The 23,904-nt window shown below is 37.5% G+C and overlaps 1 pseudogene; it reads left to right on the top strand.

Annotated features, from left to right (window-relative positions):
- The first annotated feature begins 426 nt into the window (after positions 1–426).
- LOC116906104 lies at positions 427–1,382 on the top strand (annotated as a pseudogene).
- Positions 1,383–23,904: the final 22,522 nt, after the last annotated feature.

Genomic DNA, 23,904 nt, shown 5'->3' on the forward strand with positions numbered 1-23,904 from the left:
CCATTCCTTCCTCTCCCCCTTGCTTCTGTGAGGGTACTGCCCCACTCACTCTCCCCCCCCCACCAACTCATGTTAGTCTCCACAGGACCAAGGTCCTCCCCTCCCACTGATGCCAGATAAGGCCATCCTCTGTTACACATGCAGCTGGAGCCATGCGTCCCTCCATGTGCATTCTTTGGTTGGTGATTTAGTCCCTGTTAGCTCTGGGGGTTCTTGTTGATTGATATTGTTGTTCTTGCAAACCTCTTCAGCTCCTTAAGTACTTCCTTAACTCCTCCTTTGTGGTCCCTGTGCTTAGTCTGATGGTTGGCTGCAAGCATCTCCACCTGCATTGATAAGGCTGTGGCAGAGCCTCTCTGGAGACAGCTCTATCAGGCTCCTGTCAGCAAGTACATTTTGGCATCAGCAATTGTGTGCCTTGTTACCATGGCTGCCTTCTCCTTTGCATCTGGCAAAGTGGAGATTATTGCCATCAGTGACCCCTTCATTGACTGCAACTACATGGTCTACATGTTCCAGTATGACCCTACCCATGGTAAATTTAATGGCACAGTCAAGGCTGAGAATGGGAAGTTTGTCATCAAGGGGTATTCCATCCCCATTTTCTAGGAGTTAAATCCCACTAACATCAATTGGGGGCGTTTCTGGTGCTGAATATGTCTTGGAGTCTACTGGCATCTTAACCACCATGGAGAAGACTGGGGCTCACTTGAAGGGTGGGGACAAAAAGGTCATCATCTTTGCCCCTTCAGCCGATGCCCCCATGTTTGTGATGGGTGTGAACCATCAGAAATATGACAACTCGCTCAAGATTGTCAGCAATGCATCCTGCACTACCAACTGCTTTACCCCCTTGCTATGGTCATCCACGACAACTTTGGCATTGTGGAAGGGCTCATGACCACAGTCCATGCTGTTACTGTCACGCAGAAGGTTTTGGACGGCCCTTCTGGAAAGCTGTGGCATGATAGCTGTAGTGCAGCCCAGGATATCATCCCTGCATCCACAGCTGCTGCCAAGGCTGTGGGGAACATCATCCTACAGCTGAACAGGAAGCTCACTGACATGGCCTTCTGTGTTTCTACCCCCAATGTATCTGTTGTGGATCTGACATGCCACCTCACAAAACCTGCCAACTATGATGACATCTAGAAGGTGGTGAAGCAGGCATCTGAGAGCCCACTAAGGGCATCCTGGACTACACTGAGGACCAGGTTGTGTCCTGCGACTTCAACAGCAACTCCCACTCTTCCACTTTTGATGCTGGGGCTGGCATTGCTCTCAATGACAATTTTGTAAAGCTCATTTCTTGGTATGACAATGAATACGGCTACAGCAACAGGGTGGTATACCTAATGTTCTACATGGCCTCCAAGAAGTAAGAAACCCTGGACCATCCACCCCAGCCCAGCAAGGATACTGAGAGCAAGAGAAAGGCTGTCAGTTGCTGAGGAATCCCCATCCCAACTAAGCCTCCAACACTGAGCATCTCCCTCAAAATTCTATCCCAGACCCTCATAATAACAGTAGGGACCTAGGGAGCCCTCCCTACTGTCTTGAATACCATCAATAAAGTTGGCTGCACACACACATACACACACACACACACACACACACACACACAAACATTAAAAGCAAACAAAACATTAAAACCATCTTACTAAAAGCAAACTATAGATTCAATGCAATCCACACCAAAATTCCCACTCAATTCTTCACAGAAATAGAAAGAAAAATTCTCAAATTCATGTCAGATAATAAAAATCCCAGGATAGCAAAGAACATTCTCAACAATAAAAGAGTTTCTGTGGGAGTCACATCCCTGACCTCAAGCTGTACTACAGAGCAATAGTGATAAAGCCTGCATGGTATCGGTACAGGGATGGGTAGGTAAATCAATGAAATAGAAGTGAAGGCCCACAAGTAAATCCACATACCTATGGTCATTTGACATTTGACAAAGAAGCCCAAACTTTCCATTGGAAAAAAGGCAGCATTTTCAACAAATGGTGCTGATTCCACTGGCGGTCATCATGTACAAGTAAGCAAATTGATCCATTCTTATGTCCTTGTAAAAAGCTCAAATGCAAGTGGATCAAGGACATATGAAACCAGATACACAGGATATAATAGAAGAGAAAAGTGGGAAAGATCCTTGAATACAATGCCTTTTCTTGAACTATTTTTTTTATTGATTTGTCTTGTCTAATATTTATGTACTAAGTTTTGTTTTTCTTATTGTGTTTTCTTTTGTTATACTTTTTAAGAAATGAACAAATGAACAAATGGATGGATGGATGAATGAATGGATGAAAAAGGACATAGGCACAAGGTTCAAGAATATTAACTGAACTGTCACTTACATCTGCTGAGAAAGGAAAAATCATTTTTCCCTAATAGAATCACACTGGGAATGTCAACCCCTCCAGGACAGGCCTTATGTTCTGAAATAGTTGACCAACATACAATGGATTATACAATCCTCTGTGTGTGTGTGTGTGTGTGTGTGTGTGTGTGTGTGTGTGTGTGTGTTTGCTGTGTGCATATGCATGCACTTTCATTTCCTTGCAGTTTGTTGCTTTTGGCTTATTTATTTATTTATTTATTTATTTATTGGGTTTTGGTATTTTTCTTGGTTTGGGGAGATTATATATGTTGTATTTATTTTGTTTATAAATAACAAAATTTAAAAAATAATATACCTACTTACTCTGCAATATATGATCTTATACAATGCTAGTGTATACTATGCAATATTAATTATATATACTGTACTTAAAATGACTGGTACTTATGCAATCACTAATGGAAAATAGCTGTGTCATCCTTTTTACTTCAGGAAAGTAATATGTTATTTTTTCTGACCTTCATAAACAGCTAAGGGTTATATGTTAATCAAATAAAATTAATAATATATAGGGAGTATAGCTATATAGACACATATCTATTAATTTCTGTATACAGATGGTAATAACTAATGTTCTATAAGCATGCAGAACAGAAGCTGTAAATGCTATAAAAGTTATTTGTAGAACTTATTTGTATTTCCTGGTTCATTTTCTTCCATTTAATCACCCATTTCACTGATAGTTTCTTTAAAAACAGTGGTCTGTTGAATATAAGAACTATTAATCATAACTATTGGTCTTTTCACAATAATGCTCCCTTCATCCTGGGAGCAGAGGAAAGATTTTGAATTATTGAATTTTTTAAAGAATATTTACTCTTTCAGCAAATATTTCAGAATTTATTTTATCTCATCATATTTCTTGGTAGCAGGACTATAACAAAATCACATTTTGCACATACATTGGGCTTTTTATTTTTTACAGTTTTTCTTCTATAATTACATATAGTGTTGTAATGTTAGCCCTAAAACCACAGAGTAAATATTTAGGACCACCATATTTCTTCTATCATAACTTATTAGACTGTAATTTGAGTTTGATTTCCAAGTCTATTTGTATAAAATATCCAAACATTTCTACAGTTCTCATTTGTATTGAGAAATAAGATTTATTTTGAAGGGTTAAATTTCAGTTTAAAACGTGACATGAAAGAGTCACCCTTTCCTGAATAAAAAGTATTTGAAAAACAACAACCCAAGCAACAGCTAGAACCCAGAACATGCTTATTCCCTAACTTTTAGATTTTCTGTTTTCAAGAATGAACTTTGAATGAGTAACTGCTAACCTGGAAGTGTACAATTAGGTGATATCTTTAATCTAGGAGGTACAGGCACGTGACTCTCTTGGAGTTTATGGTCATTGGTCTCCATAGTGAGTTTCAAGACAATTAACTCTACAAATGAAAGCCTTATCTCAAAATAATTCAGAAATTAGAATACCAGTGACTACCAAGATAGACAAGTGTTGATTTAAATACATAGAATTGAAAAAGTGCATTTAAATCCAGAAGGCAATAGAATGTAAACATTCCTTACATTTGGTGCTTTTTCTTAAAAATCTATAAAAGACTTTTCTTGTTCTATAACATATCATAATGAATATAAACAACCAGAGATATTATGTATATGAAATTGCATGTATTTATTATAAAAACTGTTATGAATGTAAGGTAACAGATATAATCTGATAGTCTTTTATACCTGTCAATGTATAATCAACACTGCCAAATATGTTTTATTAATATCTAAAATATCCTATGTCAATTGGAAACTTAAGAAAAAAGCCTATATTATTTTTAAGTCAGTGTTTATAGGGGAATTTAAAGAATACAGTGTTTGCATTTCATTTCTCAGGAACAAGTATCTATAACTTTTTGTAATGAACTTTGTTACTAATATCTTTAGGATTTGTGTCACATATAAAGTTCTCTTTCTTTAGAATAGGCCAGTTTCTCAAAGGTATGGAATAATGTCAGAAAAAGAAAAAGACTATGAAAAGTCCAAAACTGATTCATACAAATTGAGATATCTTTTATGAGATACATTTATTTAAATCACCAAAGACGGTTGGTTAAACAATACAGGAAAATACTCGATTAAGGAAAATACACTGTAGATAATCAATATTACAGAGATAACTTAGTTTCTGGAAGATATGTTTTATTTAGAGATCATAACAAAGGCTATCACCTTATATTCTCAAATATAATCATTTTATTGTCTTATCATTATTGGGTGTAGATTTCAGTCTGACCAAATATTTTTTAAAAAAAAGTGCATGTAATGTTGAAATATGTGCCATTTCAGTGCAACTTTTCCTTATTTGCCTCATTGGCCTCCAATTTACTACAAATCTAATCTCATAAAATTACTCTCTCCTTTCCTTGCTCACATAACTGATGCATTCTCCCTCATTACTTTCCATCCCTACTTAATTTTACAGCTTTATTATTTTTTATCATTTCTAAATAAAACTTCAAATGTAAACCTTCTGAGAGTTATGATGTTATAACTCCTATCCAGGCACTTGCTTTCATGTGTATTATAGTCATGTTTATGCAAGGTGTAGTGGGTGAAAATCTATTAGTGAATTTTATGATCCTTTTTCCTGGAATGTACTGTTGATTTCTAATCACTCTTTGAAGTCATCTTCCTTCCTAAATGTGCTAAAGAATATAAATTTAGTGATATAAAAATAATCCATAATCTCATAGCCCTGGATACATTCGCTATTTCTCTGAAGTAAAATTTTACTTTCCGGTGCTGATATTCAATACTATATACACTATGAACTATGAAGAGTTCTTATGGAAATAAAATATACAGCTAAAAACACTTATATTCTATATAAGAGTATCCAGTGATACTCTTTTTCCATTTCTGTATCATATGAATCAAGCTGCCCCCTTCTAAATTACAAATAGCCATCACCACAACTCTCCAAGCACCAGACTTTTCATTGTTCTTCCCCATTTTTGTGTTTTTCTTACCTCAAAACAGATAAAACCAATAACAAGCTAGAGTCTGCCATTCCTGTTTGCTTTCAGTTTAGGACTTCATTTAAGTTTTAGACACTTTGATTACCATGCAACTAAAACTTGGATATCACACTCATCTTAAACACAAAGCAACACAACACAAAAGAAAACAAAACAAAACAAAAAAAAAACAATGCAGATTTTCTACTATTGATACTCCTATCATTATAAACACCTAGAGTGCTAGTTGTCACATATAACCTTAAAAGTATGTGTCATTTACCAGCTTCAAATTTGGGTTATTAAATTTTACGTCTTGTTGTATGCATAGGGGACTGGAGTGTTTGCTCAGCACTGGAGAACACGTACTGTCTTTGCAGAGGATTGCACTTTATTTCCCAGCATCATAAAAGGACTTAACTCCACCTGTTCTTCCATCCCCAGTGAATCCTTTTTAGGCCTATGTAGTATATACTCCAGTGTATATACTCATACATAATATACTCATACATAGACACAGAGACATCCACCTTAAAAAAGAATGATATGTGAAAATGTGAGAAATGCAAAGCTATCTTTAACTATTTCATTTGTTTTCCAATACGGTGTTGAGGTGGGAATATGACGCTTATGTTCTAGGAATAGAGATTACAGTAGCTGAGCTTTGTATATTGACTGTGAATCTTACTTGTGGTAAAGTGTTGCTTATATTTACAGAGATTTTCCTTATTTTTCTTTTGTGGAGAACAACCACTGAGCACCAACTCCACTGCAGGATAATGAACCCCAGAACACCCTGGCATTTTGTTCTAGCTATTCCATATCTTCTTTAATGTTTCCTCCTCTATGTCCTTTAAAACATTCAAATGATCAAAAGCTTAACTGCTGTGTTAGTTACTGTTCTTTTGTCGCAAAAAGACATCACAACCCAGGCAACGTAAAACAGAAAACACTCAATTGGGACTTACAGTTGCAGCAGGATAGTCCATGATCATTATTATTGGGCATGTGATTGCAATCAGGCAAGCATCATACTAGACAAGTAGTTGAGAGCTCACATCTGATTCAGAGAGAGAGAGAGAGAGAGAGAGAGAGAGAGAGAGAGAGAGAGAGAGAGAGAGAGATCTTCCAAGAAAACTGGATGTAATTCTTAAAGAGTCCAGTAACTAGAGATCATTTATTCAAATATATGAACATGCGGTAGACCAATTTTCATTCAAACCACTATAGCTATCAAAGTCTCTACTTCCTCACATAGTGATAATGTCTGCATGCATTTTTCAGTCAACTCAAGGAATTTTTCTGGCAAAATAGAACTTCACTAAAGGTTATCTAAGGGTCCTTTATAAATAGCTCTACAGAGATGGGAAGTTAAAAGGAAGGGATGACGTCATCCATGTCTTCAGTAAATGTCTTCCAGCATCTTTCTTACCTCCAAGTAGAAGTCATGACTTGATGACATTCTCTGTGATGTTACCCTAAAATATCATCGATCCCTCAGGCTTCTCCATGTTCTAAGTAATTGGTTTTTATTCAAGCTCTCGAATTATCATTTTTACCCCTATTTTTCTATTTGTACAGGTTTAGATATTATTGTTGTTCTGTACTTTTTCTCCACAGGCTGACAAAAATGTATTAAAGAAAGAAAATACAAATGAAACAATTAGAACATCAGTATAGGTGCTGTGCAATGTAAATGTTTTAATGTTTCATGCTCATCTCTTATTCATACTCCTACTTATCATAACTCAAAGTATATTGTTAGCTGGCTTTAAAATAAAATGAAATGAAATAATTACATGTAGCATGATAAAGTTGACTTAGAAATAAAACATGGAAAATGCTTTAATCACAATATTACTGTTAGCTATAGTTTATTATACAAGCAATAGTTAGGCCCTTGCTTCATTATGATAAATATTTTAAAATATATCTATGCCTTATCAATTCTAATTACAATTTAATTTGTCTTTTTCATTTGGGTAAACATTTTTGACTCCTTTGCTAGAGTCTTTACCTGATCTAAATTTTTCTACCATTAAATTGGTTCTCAATTCTTATGAGCCTTTTTGGATAACACAAATACACTATTCCATCTGCAGAGGGCTAAAGTTGTCTTCTGATTACCATTATGGACTTTCTAGTGCAAGGCTTTCCTCTCTGTGTCTCTTCCCTTTTTTTTACTTCTTTCTCTATATTTTTTCTGTTTATGCTCACATATACAGATTTCACAACATCACTGAATAAGCCATAATAACTCTATATAGTTAAATTTAACATTTTATTCTTCCCACTGTGTTTGATCAAATAATTTTGGCAACCACAGGTACTGACTTCCAAGGACCACATGCTTATACTTATTTTTATACTCTGAATCAAATTGTAAATGTAATGTTTAAAAGAATGTCTATAATAGAGAAAATGAGTTGTGGAATATCTAAATTTAATGGGGTATAAATGAAAATTTTCCAGAACATAAAATTTTTAAATATTTTTGGAAGTTTCAGAGTCCATAACATACAATGATTTGACATGTCTTCTATCCTTTCTCAGCTAGAGAAGCAGGGTGTTTCCCACTTTCCTTCATATTTAATTTTCCTTGAGTAGACATAATGACTTATTCAATACTTACTTATTTAAGCTTTATACTCAATTAAATTTATGAAGAACTGAGAACACAAAGATGAGAGTAACAGGTTATATTTTCAAATAACTCACCTTTAATCATTTAAAAACGGTCTACGAATGATTGAAATAGAAAGTTTTATAATTATGATGAAAATGGAAAAAAAAGTACCACCTACTTCAACAAAGGTTAGAAATAACTTTGTGTGTGCTTTAAAGAGCAGTGTGATGTTAGGTTTCAAGTCATCTGTGTGCCAAAATAAATACATTTGTAAGATGTGAGGAAGGCCAAAATAGATATGTAGTCACCCTCTCAAAAACAGGTGATTTATAGTTTAAAGAAAGGAACATGTGGGATGGATCCTCAGGTGGGGCAGTCTCTGCATGGCCTTTCCTTCAGTCTCTTCTCCACTCTTTGTCCCTATATTTCCTTTAGACAGGAGCAGTTCTGAGTTAAAATTTTGTAGACAGGTGTGTGGCCCCATCCTTCACCTGAGGGGCCATGCCTAACCTCTGGATATGGTCTCCACATATTCTCTCTCCCCTTTGTGTGATATTTCAGCTAAAGTCATCACCGTGGGGTCCTGGGAGGCTCTTGCTTTCCTGGCATCTGGGACTTCCTGGTTGCTACTCCCAGTTCACTATCCTTATTGCTACACACCTCTGTTCAATTTCCTGATCCTCTGTATATCTCCTCTATCTCCTCCATCTCCTCCCATACATGATTCTGTCCCTCTTTTTTCCCATTTCTCTTCCTCCCAAATCCCTCCCACCCTCTACTTCCCTTGATTATTTTGTTCCCCTTTCTAAGTAGGACTGAAGCATACACTCTTCCTTCCCTGTGAGCTTCATGTGGTTTGTGAGTTGTATCCTGGGTATTCCAAGCTCTTTACCTAATATCCACTAATCAGTGAATATATACCATATGTGTTCTTTTGTGACTGAATTACCTCACTCAGGATGATATTTTCTAGACCCATCCATTTGCCTGTGAATTTCATGAAGTCGTTGTTTTTGATAGCTGAGTATATATTCCATTGTGTAGATGTACCACATTTTCTGTATCCATTCCTCTCTTGAGGGACATCTTTTTTTTTTCAGTTTCTCGCTATTATAATTATGGCTGCTATGAACATAGTGGAGCATGTGTCTTTATTATGTTGGACCATCTTTTGGGTATATGCCCAGGAATGGTATAGCTGGGTCGTCAGGCAGTACTACTGTCTCCTGAGAGGCTCTGCCAGACTCTGACCAATACAGATGCAAGTGCTCAATTCTTGAAGCCAAGCATCTGACTGATCACAGGGACACAATGGAGCAGTTAGGGGAAAGACTGAAGGATCTGAAGGGGCCATATCTGGCATCAATGGGAGAAAAGGCCCTTGGTCCTGTGAAGGTTTGTTGCCTCTGTGTAGAGGAATGATAGGGCAGTGAGGCATGAGTGAGTGGGTGGGTGCGAGAGTACCCTCATAGAAGCAGGGATTATGGTATGGGATAGGGGGTTTGCAGAGGGGAAACTTGGAAAGGGAAAAACATTTGAAATGTAAATAAATAAAATATACAATTTTAAATGACTTTTTTTAAAGAAAGGACTGGAGAAATGGTTCAATCAGTAAATCACATGCTCCCAAGCATGAAACCTGAGATGAGATTCCCAAACACATATGAAAAGCTGTGTAGAGAGTTAAATGTATATTGTTCCAGCAATCACCATTCCAGAAGTTGGAAACAGGCAGATCCCTGGAATCTCTGTGGCCTACCTGGAAAAAGTTTAAGGCAATGAGATACTATATCTCAGCAAAATATAGAAGGTAGCTGTGATCTATAGTGAGTTCTTCATTGACTTCTGTATGTATAACTGCCATTATTCATCTGCATCCCCAACGTGAACATATAAGTATACGTACACATGTAAAACAAAAAGATTTCTAAAATGGAAACTGTAAAACAGTGTATTAATGAAGATACATATGATCAGTATAAATTTACATAAGCAGTGTGACTTAGCTAAGTGGCAAAAAACCTGGGAAGAAATTCTGAATTAACCATTTGTGATACAGATTTTATTTTAAATATATTTGAATGCTCATTGCTATTGCAAAGTACAATGAAAAAAATATGAGTTAAGTGTTTAAAACTCTATGTGACTGATAAGCTATTTTATAGTTATTTGTATTAGGTTCTGTAGTAGTAACAAGCCTTTATTATCAATGATACTATGATGTCTTTTGGATGGAACTTGTTACTCAAACTAATGTCATCATTTAGATTATGCCTGACAATAGAAGGAGATAGAGACTCGTGATGAGGTAAATGCACTTATCCTGTGCTTATTATATTACAGAATAATCATGGTCTTTTTCTGCAGTATAAATTATGATTAATTTAATTTTAAAATATATGCAAAGAACTCTAGTTCCAACTAGGTCCTGATTATAAATTGCACTATTTTTCACTGCTGCAAATGAATTAAATCTAACTGCTTATTTCCACTAGAATGTAAATGATGCATATTTCCTTGTGAGTGAGACAATGCTAAGTAGGGACCTTTACTTGAGATGTTCAGAACTGTTTAAAATAACAGTAAATCTCTGAGCTATTTGAGCAATGTGTTCCGGCTTCAGTGAATCTGGATGACTCTCGGGACCAAGAAATTGCTTGTTAAAGGTGTATGTACTGCCTCTTACAGACAAGAGTAGTTTTCTCAGAATTCTTCTCAGGAATTCTTGAAGTGAAACGGTAAATAAATAAATAAGTAAATAAATAAATAAATAAATAAATACTGTAATAATACTGGAACTCACATGGAATAAGACACTAGTTCTATTCTTACTGTTGTAAAGCATGTATTTATTTGCAGAAACTCTTGAAAATAACTACCCCAACCATGTACACAAAGCACAGCTACATTGTGAGTCTCTCCTTTTTTTTTTTTTTTTTTTTTTTTTATAGAATAGAGTTTATTCAGGGCCTGGGGAGGGGAGTTAAGAGGGCAGTAGAAGCAGAGAAAGGCCAAGAGATAAAACGAGGGAGGGAGGGAGAGGTGGAGGTAGTGAGAGAGAAAAAGCGTGAGTCTCTCCTTAATAGTCCTTATGTTAGGAACTAAATATCCTTGTATTCTCACTCCTTCTAAATAAAATATGACCTGTGAGTTTTATCAGCAATATCATGGAGTAATTTTCATATATTTATATTCTTAGGAAATAAGGGCCAAATATATCATAATAACTATATAATATCTAGGAGTACATCACACACACACACACACACACACACACACACACACAGAGAGAGAGAGAGAGAGAGAGAACTTGAGATTTTTGCATGTGATCAGAAACATGTCTTGCAGAAATTATGCTTTTGAAAACTATATATTTTTTATTCATTTTACAACCCAGTATGTGCCTCCATCTCCTCCTAGTACCCACTTATGCTCCTCCATTCAACCTTCCCCTCACTTTTGAGAAGGTGAAGCCCACCTCTGGGTGTCACATTCAGTTAAGTCCACCCTCCACAGACCTCATGTTGCTGTAACATCTCCCACCAAGGCCAGACAAGGTGGTCTACTTAGAGGAGTGGAATCCCCAGGCAGGCAATAGGCTCAGGGATGGCTCTCACTCCAGTTGTTAGGGGACCTGCTAAAGACCAAGCTTCTCATTTGCTACATATGTGCAGGGGTCTAGTTCTAGCCAGTGCTTGATGTTTTGTTGGTGAATCATTCTTTGGGAGTCTCCAAGGGTCCATGGTAATTGACTCTATTAGTTTTCATTTGGAGCTCCTGTCCTTTTGGGGTTATCAACCCTTCTCCTAATGGTTCCATAAGGTTCCCTGAGCTGCATCTAATGTTTGGCTGTGAGTCACAGTATCACTTTCCATTGACTGTTGGGTAAAGTCTCTCAGAGGACATTATGCTAGTTTCCTATCTTCAAGAATAACAGAGAGTCATTAACAGTATCAAGAATTGGTTCTTGTCAGTGGGATAAATCTCAATTTTGGGCAGTCATTGGTTGGCCATTCCCTAAGGCTCTGCTCTGTCTTTTTCCCTGCATGTCTTATAGACAGGACACATTTTGGGTTGATATTTTGGAGGTGGTTTCCTGTCCTCATCCTTCCACTGGAGGTCCTTCCTGGCTTTATGAGGTACCCAATTCAAGATCCATATACCCCACTGCTTGGTGTCTCAACTAGAGTTGATTACATAGAGACTCTGGGGGTAGACCTTATCCCAATTCTCTGGCATACCCTAGAGAATGCCCACCCACCCCCAAATTTCCATTCTCTCTCCCTTGTTTCCCCTATCCATATATATGATATCTGCCTTCCCCTGTTTTCCTTCCCCAACTCTGCCCCTTCTTTCATCCAGTTTCCTGCTATCACTGTCCTCAGATTTATACTTAGATATATAAGCTGCTATATACATAGTGGAGCAATCGTCCTTGTAGTATGGTGCAACATCTTTTGGGTATATGTCTATGAGTAGTATAGCTAGGTCTTGAGGTAGAATTATTGCCAGCTTTCTGAGAAACTGCCAAACTGATTTTTGAGTGGTTATACAATTTTGGAAATCTACTACCAATGGAGGAGTGTTTTCCTTTCTTCACAATCTCAATAGCATGTGCTATCCTTTGATTTTTTTGTTCTTAGCCATTCTGATGGATGGAAAGTGGAATCTTAGGGTAGTTTTGATTTTCATTTCCCTGATGACTTTGAACATTTCTTTAATGTGTTTTGGCTATTAGGGTTTCCCCAGTTGAAAATTCCCTGTTTAACTCTGTAACCATTTTTTAATTGGGTTATTGGGATTGTTGCTGTCTAACTTCATGAGTTCTCTATATATTTTAGATATTATCCCTCTGTCAGATGTATGGTTGGTGAAGTTCTTTTGTAATTTGTGGGCTGTTGTTTTGTCCCAGTGATGGTCTTTTGACTTACAGAAGCTCTTTAGTTTCATGAAGTTCCATTTATTAATCATTAACCTTTGTGCCTGAGCCATTGGTGTTCTGTTAATGAAGTTGTCTCCTATACCGATGAGTTCAAGGATATTCCCCATAATCTATTCTATTGGATTTAGTGTATCTGGTTTCCAATTGAGGTCTTTGATCCATTTGGACTGAGTTTTGTGTAGAGTGATGAATGTGGATCAATTTGCACTTTTCTGCCCGAAGATATCCAGTTAGACCAGCACCGTTTGATGAAAATGCTTTCCCTTTTTGAATGTATGATTTTCGCTTCTTTGTCAAAAAATCAATTAACCATAGGTATTTAGGTTTATTTCTAGGTCTTTGATTATATTCCATTGATAAACCTGTCTGTTTCTACACCAGTCCCATGAAATTTTACTTACTATTGCTGTGTAGTACAGGGATGAAAACAGAGATGGTGATACCTCCAATCATTTAACTACTCTTTTTTTTTTTAATGTTAATACGAGAGCTGTTCTTTAAAGAGCTGTAAAGAACTGTGTTGGAATTCTGAAGGGGATTCCATTGAATTTTTAAATTGTTTTTGGTAAGATGGCCATTTTCACTGTGTTAATCCTACCAACCCATAAACATGGGAGAAATTCCCATCTTCTGATATATTCCTCAATTTCTTTTTTTATTCACTTGAAGTTCTTCTCATACAGGGCTTTCACTTGTTTGGCTAGTGTTTCACTGGATATTTTATATTATTTGTGGCTACTGTGAAGGGTATTGCCTCCCTAACTTCTTTCTCAATCTATTTATAGAATATATACAGGAAAGCTGATTTCTTTGAGTTAATTTTGTATCCAGCCACTTTGCTGAAGGTATTCATCAGCTGTAGGAATTCTCTAGAAAAATTTTTGGGGTCACTAATATATATTCTATGATATCATCTACAAATAGTGATATTTAACTTCTTCCTTTTCAATCTGTATCCCTTCTTCTCCTTCTTATTGCTCTAGCTGGAACTTCAAGTACTATATTGAAAAGATATAAATAACTAAAGTACTAATATCAATTAATGGTAACTTTTGTTAATTAACAAAATAAGACATTAACTTTTTTATATTTCCTTTATCTTGTTTTAAATAAATAAATTTTATGTAATATAATATAAATTAATATTATTCATTAAAAACTTTTTTTGTTTTTAGGTTTGCTTTTATTCATGACTCTGCCTATGTGCCTGCATAAATTTAATTGTGCCATATGTATATATGAACAGCTGATATGAAAAAAAAACCCCACTAGATCCTCTAGAGATGAAGTTACAGTTATTTTGAGCCATCATTTTGGTCTTGGTAAACTTTACCGACGTGACTAAGAATCATGATTCAGGGAAACCGGAAGAGAATATTCTCTGCCCACATTTTTGACTCTAGAGAAAAACACCTAGCGCCATCAAGATCCCCTGGGCACAGGGACCCAGAAGTAGGTAGAGGCCCTTCTGGTTGCTGCCCTCAGAGCGAACTGGGACCTAGCCCAAAGGAGAGACTTCAAGCGTAAGACCAGAGGTAAGGCCAACTTTTCTACTCCAAGTGACCTGCCTGGTGAGCTCAGGACACACAAAGGCAAAATTCCTCTGGGAAAGGATACTTCCAGTTTCTAGCTGACACCCAAACCTTGCTGATCCGGACCCATAGCTCCCTGCTCCCAAACCCCGTGGGAGAGAGAGAGCTCATCACATAGACGTGTGGGAAATCCTGAGACTGCAAGGCAAGAGAGACCGCCACTTCTGCCCACCTTTGCCCACATCCCTGGCCAAAGAGGAAACTGTATAGGGCCTCGGGGAACAGGAAGATAGGGGCAGTCAAGCTGCAGGAGCCCTGCGGTCCAGACTGTGCCTGGATTTGAGTGGACCTGGTCAGACAGCTCCCTGCACCCAAATCCCATGGGAGGGAGAGCTAGATGTTCAGAGGGGCAGACACGCCTGGGAAACCAGAGGAGAATACTCTCTGCCCACACTTCTTACACTAGAGGAAAACACTAGCGACATCAGGGTCCCCTGCCCAAGGGACCCAGAAGTAGGGGAAGACCCTTCCAGTTGCTGCCCTCACAGAGAGCTGAAAGCTAGCCCCGAGGAGTGACTTGAGGCCCATAACCAGAGGTAAGACCAACCTGCTTTTCTGCTCCAAGTGACCTGCCTTGTGGACTCCGGACACATGCCCACAGGAACAGCTGAAAGCCACTGGACAGGAACGACTACATGCCTGAAAGCAGAACACTCTGTTCCCATAAGTGTCTGAAAGAAAACAGGTCTACAGCACTCCTGACACACAAGCCTGTAGGATGGTCAAGCCAATGTAAGAAATAGCAGAACAAGGTAACACCAGAGAAAAAACTTGATGGCAAGAGACAAACACAGGAATCCAAGCAAAAAAATTAAGTCTACATGGCATAATCACAGCCCAATTTTCTGACCAAATCAAACACTGACTATCCAAACACACCAGAAAAAGAAGATCTAGATTTAGAAATCACATTTGATTATGATGATGGAGGACTTTAAGAAAGACATAAAGAACTCCTTTAGAGAAACACAGGGAAACACAAGTTAAACAATTTGAAGGCATTAGAGAGGAAACATAAGAATCCCTGAAAGAATTACAGGAAAGCACAAACAGGTGAAGGAATTGAAATGGAAATAGAAACAATAAAGAAAGCACAAAGGGAGACGACCTGGATACAGAAAACAAAAAGAAGAGATAAGGAGCCATAGATACAAGCATCACCAACAGAATACAAGAGATAGAAGAGAAAATATCAGGAGCAGAAGATTCCATAGAAATCATCGGGACAACTGTCAAAGATAATGGAAAATGGAAAAAGCTACTGGTGCAAAACATACAGGAAATCGAGGACTCAATGAGAAGATCAAAGCTAAGGATAATAGGTATAGAAGCAAGTGAAGACTCCAAACTCAAAGGACCAGGAAATATCTTCAACAAAATCATACAAGAAAACTTCCCTAAACTAAAGAAAGAGATGCCCATAAGCATACAAGAAGCCTACAGAACTTCAAATAGATTGGACCAGAAAAGAAACTCCTCCCATCACATAATAGTCAAAACACCAAATGCACAAAACAAAGAAAGAATATTAAAAGCAATAAGGGAAAAAGGTCAAGTAACATATAAAGGCAGACCTATCAGAATTTTACCAGACTTCTCACCAGAGACTATGAAAGTCAGAAGATCCTGGACAGATGTCATACAGACCCTAAGAGAACACAAATGCCAGCCCAGGTTACTGTATCCAGCAAAACTCTCAATTAACATAGATGGAGAAACCAAGATATTCTATGACAAAACAAAATTTACACAATACTTTTCTACAAATCCAGCCATACAAAGGATAATAAATGGTAAAGCCCAAAATAAGGAGGCAAGCTACACTCTAGAAAAAGCAAGAAACTAATCGTTTTGCAACAAAACAAAGAGAAGACAAGCACACAAACATAATCTCACCTCCAAATATGAGGATAATAGGAAGCAACAATCACTATTCCTTAAAAAATCAATGGAAACATTCCCCAATAAAAAGACACAGATTAACAAACTGGATATGCAATGAGGATCCTGCATTCTGCTGCCTACAGGAAACACACCTCAGAGACCAAGACAGACACTCCCTTAGAGTAAAAGTCTGGAAAACAACTTTCAAAGCAAATAGTCTGAAGAAGCAAGCTGGAGTAGCCATTCTAATATCGAATAAAATCAATTTTCAACCAAAAGTCTTCAAAAAAGATAAGGAAGGACACTTCTTATTCATCAAAAAAAAAAAAAAAAAAAAAACAAAACAAAAAAAACAAAAAAAAACAAACAAAAAAAGGATATACCTTCTTCTCACCACCTCATGGTACTTTCTCCAAAATTGACCATATAATCGGGCAAAAAACAGGCCTCAACAGATACAGACCACCACAGGCTAAAGCTGGTCAGCAATAACAATCAGGAAAGAACGCCCACATACACATGGGAGTTGAATATGCTCTACTCATTGATAACCTGGTCAAGGAAGAAATAAAGAAAGAAATTAAAGACTTCCTAGAATTTAATGAAAATGAAGGTACAACATACCCAAACTTATGGGACACAATGAAAGCAGTGCTAAGAGGAAAACTCATAGCTCTGAGTGCCTGCAGAAAGAAATAGGAGAAAGCATATATCAGCAGCTTGACAGCACACCTAAAAGCTCTAGAACAAAAAGAAGCAAATATACCCTGGATGAATAAGGGCAGGAAATAATCAAACTCAGAGCTGAAATCAACCAAGTAGGAAAAAAAGGACTATACAAAGGATCAACAGAACCAAAAGCTGGTTCTTTGAGAAAATCAACAAGATAGATTAAACCCTTAGTCTGACTAACCAGAGGACACAGAGATTGTGTCCAAATTAACAAAATCAGAAAAGAAAAGGGCGACGTAACAACGGAATCAGAGAGAATCCAAAAAAATCATCAGATCCTTATAAAATGCCTATATTCAACAAAACTTGAAAATCTGCAGGAAATGGACAATTTCCTGGAAAGAGACCAGGTACTGAACTTAAATCAGGAACAGATAAACCATCTAAACAACCCCATAACTCCTAAAGAAATAGAAGCTGTCATTAGCGAAAAGAGCCCAGATCCAGGTAGGTTCAGTGTACAAGTCTATCAGTCCTTGATAGATGACCTCATACCAATAATATCCAAAATCTTCCACAAAATTGAAACAGACAGAGTGCTACCAAATTCCTTCTATGATGCCACAATTACTCTTATAACCAAACCACACAAAGACCCAACAAAGAAAGAGAACTTCAGACTAATTTCCCTTATAAATATCGACAGAAAAATACTCAATAAAATTCTTGCAAACAGAATCCAAGAACCCATCAAAACAATCACCCATCATGATCAAGTAGACTTCATCCTAGGCACACAGGGATGGTTTAATATATGGAAAAGCATCAAAGTAAACCACTATATAAACCAACTGAAAGATATAAACCACATGATAATTTCATTAGAAGCTGAGAAGGCGTTTGATAAAATTCAACGCCCCTCCATTATAAAAGTCCTGGATAGAACAGGAATTCAAGGCCCATACCTAAACACAATAAAAGCTATATACAGCAAATTAGTAGCTAACATTAAACTAAATGGATAGAAACTTGAAGCAATCCCACTAAAATCAGGGACTATGCAAGGCTGCCCACTCTCTCCCTACCTATTAAATATAGTTCTCGAAGTCCTAGCCCGAGCAATCAGAAAACAAAAAGAGATCAAAGGGATAGAGATTGGAAAGGAAGAAGTCAAAATATCACTATTTGCAGACGATATGATAGTATATTTAAGTGATCCCAAAAGTTCCACCAGAGAACTACTAAACCTGCTAAACACCTTCAGCAATGTGGCTGGGTAAAAATTTAACGCAAATCAGTAACATTCCTCTACACAAAAGAGAAACAAGCTGAGAAAGAAATTAGAGAAATAGTCCCAAACAATATGAAATACCTCGTGGTGACTTTATCCAAGCAAGTGAAAGATATGTATGATAAGAACTAAAAGCCTCTAAAGAAAGAAATTGAAGATCTCAGAAGATTGAAAGATCTCCCATGCTCATGGATTGGCAGGATTAATATAGTAAAAATGGCCATTATACCAAAAGCGATCTACAGATCCAATGCAATACCCATCAAAATTCCAATCTAATTCTTCATACAGAAGAATTAGACAGAACAATTTGCAAATTCATCTGGAATAACAGAAAACCCAGGATAGCTAAAACTATCCTCAACAATAAAAGGACTTCTGGGGGAATCACTATCCCTGAACTCAAGCAGTATTATGGACGAATAGTGATAAAAACTGTATGGTATTGGTACAGAGACAGGCAGATTGACCAGTGGAATAGAATTGAAGACCAAGAAATGAACCCACATTCTATGGTCACTTGATATTTGACAAAGAAGCCAAAACCATCCAATGGAAAAAAGATAAGCTTTTCAACAAATGGTGCTGGGTCAACTGGAGGTCAGCATGTAGAAGAATGCAGATCAATCCATTCTTATCACCCTGTACAAAGTTTAAGTCCAAGTGGATCAAAGACCTCCACATCAAACCAGATACACTCAAACTAATATAAGAACACATGGACACTGTAGAAAATTTCCTGAACAAAACACTAATGGCTTATGCTCTAAGATCAAGAATTGACAAATGGGATCTCATAAAACTACAAAGCTTCTGTAAGGCAAAGGACACTGTTGTTAGGTCAAAACGGCAACCAACAGTATGGGAAAAGATCTTTACCAAGCCTACAACTGATAGAGGGATTATATCCACAATTGACAAAGGACTCATGAAGTTAGACTGCAGGGAGACAAATAACCCTATTAAAAATTGGGTTTCAGTGCTAAACAAAGAATTCACAGCTGAGGAATGTCGAATGGCTGAGAAGCTCCTAAAGAAATGTTCAACATCTTTAGTCATAAGGGAAATGCAAATCAAAATGACCCTGAGATTCCACCTCACACCAATCAGAATGGCTAAGATCAAAAATCTCAGGAGACAGCAGATGCTGGTGAGGATATGGAGAAAGCACACTCCTCCATTGATGTTGGGATTGCAGACTGGTACAACCATTCTGTAAATCAGTCTGTAGGTTCCTCAGAAAATTGGACATTGCACTACCTGAGAACGCAGCTATACCTCTTTTGGGCATATACCCAAAAGATGCCCCAAGATATAACAAAGCCACATGCTCCATTATGTTCATAGCAGCCTTATTTATAATAGCCAGATGCTGGAAAGAACCCAGATGCCCTTCAACAGAGGAATGGATACAGGAAATGTGGTATATCTACACAAAGGAATACTACTCAGCTATGAAAAACAATGACTTTATGAAATTCATAGGCAAATGGATGCATCTGGAAAATATCATCTTGAGTGTGGTAACTCAATCACAGGTTAACACACATGGTATGTACTCATTGATAAGTGGACATTAGTCCAAATGCTCAAATTACCCTAGATGCACAGAACACATGAATCTCAAGAAGAATGAACAAAATGTGGATGCTCCTTCTTTAAAAGGGGAACAAGAATACCCTTAAGAGGGCATAGGGAGACAAAGTTTAGAACAGAGGCTGAAGGAACTCCCATTCAGAGCTTGCCCCACATGTGCCCATGTATAAGGCCACCAAACTAGATAAGATGGATGAAGCAAAGAAGTGCAAGCTGACAAGATCTGGATGTAGATCTCTCCTGAGAGACACAGCCAGAATATGGCAAATACATTGGCGAAGGCCAGCAGCAAACCACTCAACTGAGAACTGGACCCCCATTGTAGGAATTGGAGAAAGGACTGAAAGAGCTTGAAGGGACTTGAGATCCCATATGAACAACTATGCCAAGCAATCAGAGCTACCAGGGACTAAGCCGTTACCCAAAGACTATACAGGGAATGACCATGGGCTTCAACTGCATAGGTAGCAATGAATAGCCTAGTAAGGGCACCAGTGGAAGGGGAATCTCTTGGTCCTGCCAAGGCTGAACCCAAGTGAACAGGATTCTTGGGGGGAAGGAGGTAATGGGCAGAGGATGGGGATGGGGAAGGTTTAGGGAGATGTTTTTCTGGAGACCGTGAAAGGGAATAACATTTGAAATGTAAATAAGTAATACCCAATTTAATAAAGATAATAAAAAAAGAATCATTACCCAGGGAGGTGACTTTATAATAAAGTAGTCAGAGATGGAAATCATAAACTCTGATATAATGGAAACAGAAAGCTTATGTGTTTGAGATGATAACGTCAGGGGCAGTAACTAGCTGTGAGGTATGTATGTGGCTGACTATTAGAATTTCAAGAAAGTAGAAGAGTTCATTTTTCTTTTGAGGTACCCGAAGAAAATTCTCCAATACCATTGAAGTTCATTTTGAAATTCTGATTATAAAAGATTGAATAGTTAATTAATGTTATGCAAAAGACCAATATAATGGAAGATTTTGAGTGATTCTATAAAAATCTAGAAGTAAGGTACATTTTTTTTCTTTATTGAAAAGAATGTTCTTTTGAGGAACATCTAGGTTGCTTCCTATTTCTGGCTATTACAAATAAAGCAGAAATGAACATGGTTTATAAGTGCCTCTACGGTCAAATGAAGCATATATTGAGGATATGCCTAAGAGTGGTATTGCTAGATCTTAAGGTAGATAAATTCCAGTCTTCCTGACTAAAAACCATACTGATTTCCATATAGGCTGTGAACATTTACATCCCACAAGCAATGAATAAGTGTTCTATTTACTACCCAGCTTTGTCAGCATAAGTTGTTACTTGTTATATTGATCTGAGCCATTCTGACTGTTATAAAAATGAAATTATAAAGGCATTTGGATTTGAATTTCCCTGATGGCTAATGATGTTGTTTTAAGTTTTTCTCAGTGACTTGATTGACCAGTTTTGAGACTTCTGTTCATATTTGTACCCCACTTTTAATTGGATTATTTGTTTTTTATTTTTTATTTATTTATATTATTACTTTTGTTTTTTAACAGTTGCTCCCCTCCCAGTCCCCTGTCTAGATACCTATTTTTTTTAATTTTTTATTATATATTGGATATTAGCACTCTACTGACTGAGTAGTTGATGGAAAAAAAACAACTTTCCCATTCTGTATGTTACCACTTTGTCCAGATGATGGTGTTCTTTCCATTACAGACAATTTTCAGTACCATAAGGTCATATTTATTAACTCATGTTTTTAATAATGAGATTATTTTCAGATATTCTATTCCTGTGCCAACATGTTCAAGGTCATATTCCCTCCTTATTTTCTATCAGTGTACCTAGCTTTATACTTAGGTCTTCTAGCCATTTAGAGTTGAATTTTATGCAGGGTACTAAATATGGATCTATTTTGATTCTTCTACATGCTGACATCATGTTTGACCAGCACTATTTATTGAAGACATTCTTATTTATCCAATGTGTATTTTGGAATTTCTTTATAAAAAATAAGATATTCATAGGCATGTTTATTTATATCTGTACATTCAAATAAATTCCATTGATCAATCTGTCAATATGTCTGCCTATATTATGCTGTTTTTACTACTATAGCTTAGTAATACAAACAAAGTTTGGAGATGCTGACACCTATAGCATTTCTTTTATTGTTCAGGATTGATTTGACTATCTGTTTTGGTTTTTTGTTTTAGTTTTTCCATATTAACGTGAAAATAATTTTTTCAAGATTTGTTAACAATTATGACTTCCTGAAATTTGTAAACAAATAGATAGAACTAGAAAATATTCTGAGTGAGTCACAAATGAACACACATGATGTGTACTCACTGATAAGTGGATCTTAGTTCAAAAGCTAGGAATACCCAAGATATAACTCTCAGACCATATGAAGCTTAAGAAGAAGGGAGACCAAAGTATGGAGGCTTCAGTCCTACTCAGAAGGGGGAAAGAAAATAATCATGGGCAGTAGAGGGAGGGAGGGTTCTGGAAAGGAGAAAGGAGAGGGAAGAAAATGGGAGGGGTCAGTATTAGATGCAGGAGGAGATTAGGGAGAAGTACAGATGGTCAGGAAATTGAACAGAGGTGTGTAGCAGTAGCATATGGGAGCTAGGGGTAGCCAATATATTGTCCCAGATGCCAGGGACCTAAGAGGTTCTCAGCATCCAACAGGGATGACATTAGGTGAAATATGTAACAAAGGGAGATAGAATCTGTAGAGACCATATCCAGTAGGTAGGCAAGGTCACCTTGAGGGGGCAGAGAAGACAAGACAGAGGGAAGGAGAGAGAGGAAAATGGAGAAAGAGAGGTGGAAGACAGAGCAGAACCACATGGCCTGAAGGAGCCACTAATAGCAAGGGATCTCATAGCCGTGGAATAAAGTGGTGTAGTGGTGAATATACTCCATAAGCATGCAGCTTATAAATATGTAACTGAGTTGTGTGTCCTTTGCACAGGCATATTGGGGTTGGAGATTTACTGATAAAAATCTGGCTGGTATTAATTATTAAGTCTGTCTAGTATTTTTCTATTTGTGACAATTTATGTGGGCAGGAGAGAGTGCGAAACAGTGGAGCTGTCATTGATAGTTGGTGTAGGCAACCGCCCAGGCAGTCGATCTGTGGACTGCAAGTGGTAGCTCCAGGCATTCTCAGAAAGGACAGGTTTGGGTGGCTTAGCAAGCCAGTTGCAGGAACCAAGGGGAGATGGCCATTTTGAACATTGGGCAAGGAGGAAATGACAGATACTGATTCTAGAACCTAGCCAGAACTAGCTTGGATTGTTAAAATTACATGCAACACAAAAAAATATTAATCCAGAACTGTTCCTGTCAAAATGAAATGAAGGGAAAAAGAATGGAGCAGAGACTGAAGGAAAGACCATACAGAGACTGCCCTACCTGGGGATCCATTCCATCTGCAGACATCAAACCCAGACACTATTGCTGATGCCAAGAATTCCTTGCTGACAGGAGTCTGACATAACTGTGTCCTGAGAGGCTCTGCCTAGCCTGACAAATACAAATGAGGATGTTTGCAGCCAACCATCTGACTAAGCAGAGGACCGCAAATGGAGGAGTTAGGGGAAGGACCAAAGAACCTGAAGGAGTTTGCAATCCCATAGGAAGAACAACAATATCAACCAATCAGACCCCCTAGAGCTCCCATGGACTAAACCAACCAAACAATACACATGGAGTGAATCATGGCTCCAGCTGCATATTTGCAGAGGATTATCTTGTCTGCGATCAATGGGAAGAGAGGCCCTTGGTCCTGTGAATGCTTGATGCCCCAGTGTAGGGGAATGCCAAGGTGATGAGACAGGAGTGGGTGGGTGGGTGGGGGAGCATCCTCATAGAAGCAGAGGAAATGGAAGGGAATAGAGGGTTTGTGGAGGGGAAACTTAGAATTT

The sequence above is a fragment of the Rattus rattus genome, chromosome 7 (assembly GCF_011064425.1).
Source record: "Rattus rattus isolate New Zealand chromosome 7, Rrattus_CSIRO_v1, whole genome shotgun sequence".
NCBI lineage: Eukaryota > Metazoa > Chordata > Mammalia > Rodentia > Muridae > Rattus > Rattus rattus.